Raw genomic sequence first — 1,046 nt, 5'->3', positions numbered from 1 at the left:
TTCATTTTGAAAGAGGGCTAAGGTGTAGCAGACAGGCTACTGGACCATGGACAAGGGAAAGGTCCATAAGATCCTTAATGCACATACATCCTGCCAGTTAGATTGAACTCTAGGGCAAGTGCAAAAAAATATGATAGCGTGTTGCCCTGTCTTCCCCATATCGCCAACAGGTGGGATCGACCTTGGGAAACACTCTGTGTATTCTGTTTGGGAACTCTATACTTTTCTAGTTAGGAGTCTCTGCTTCCTGCAGTCTCACAGAAATAGAAGATTGGTGTGTAAAGTAGAAAATAAAGTCACTTTGGTCTGCAGATAATGTCATATTCAGATTTTTTTTTTTTCCTATGCTGTGATGAGGGAATAAAAGAGTCCGAAGGAGCAATCAATGCAGCATATTCTGTAGAGAGGCCGTTTCATACAGATTGACCAGAAATGGTGTTGAAAAATGGTAGGTATATCGGAAAGCTCCAATCCTAAAGATATCAAAGAAAGACGCCATAATGGAAGGGGTGGTGAGGTCATGGATTGAATATCTGCTATAGTTTTACAACCACCTGTTTTCTTTTTTAAAGGGAAAATACATTTTTTGTCAGGCAAGTATGAAATGTGATATTTGAACATTTTGTATGCTACTTTTGAGTTAGCAGACTGAACTTTTGGTTTATTTTCATGTTTTTACATGTTCTCCAAGTCTGCTTTTTAAAGAAGCCAGTTATTTACAAAGCTCAAAACTGACATTTAAACTCATGTAAATGAGTATGTATTTTTTATTTATTTTTTTGCTCTGATTGGTCATTCATACTTGAGAGTGAGCAGGTGATTATGATGTTTTATTTTGCACACACGCATTTTTTTTTCAAGCTTCAGGCATTTTTGGTTTTGGCCGATGGCAAGCAGTATTTTTTTTGTTTATAAAGAACTCGCATAGTAGGGAATTTTTAGTGGGCTTAGTGTTCTCATTCTTATTAGAACTAACCCACTGGTGATCATTTAACATAAGCAGGAGTAGTATAGTAAGTACAAATCTAGAAAATGAATTAAGCAGA

At 36.5% G+C, this 1,046-nt stretch overlaps 1 protein-coding gene across 2 annotated transcripts in view; it reads left to right on the top strand.

The window, feature by feature from the left end:
• Positions 1-311, top strand: part of LTV1 (LTV1 ribosome biogenesis factor) — a 42,326-nt gene extending 42,015 nt beyond the window's left edge. For both annotated transcript variants that reach the window (XM_040350566.1, XM_040350567.1), the window contains exon 11: positions 1-311. This exon is cut by the window's left edge and continues 866 nt beyond it. The gene's annotated coding sequence lies outside the window, so the exon portion shown is untranslated.
• Positions 312-1,046: the final 735 nt, after the last annotated feature.

The sequence above is a fragment of the Rana temporaria genome, chromosome 4 (genome assembly GCF_905171775.1).
Source record: "Rana temporaria chromosome 4, aRanTem1.1, whole genome shotgun sequence".
Taxonomy (NCBI): Eukaryota; Metazoa; Chordata; class Amphibia; order Anura; family Ranidae; genus Rana; species Rana temporaria.
The sequence above is the reverse complement of the archived record's forward strand: the minus strand, read 5'-3'. Positions and strand labels throughout refer to the sequence as shown.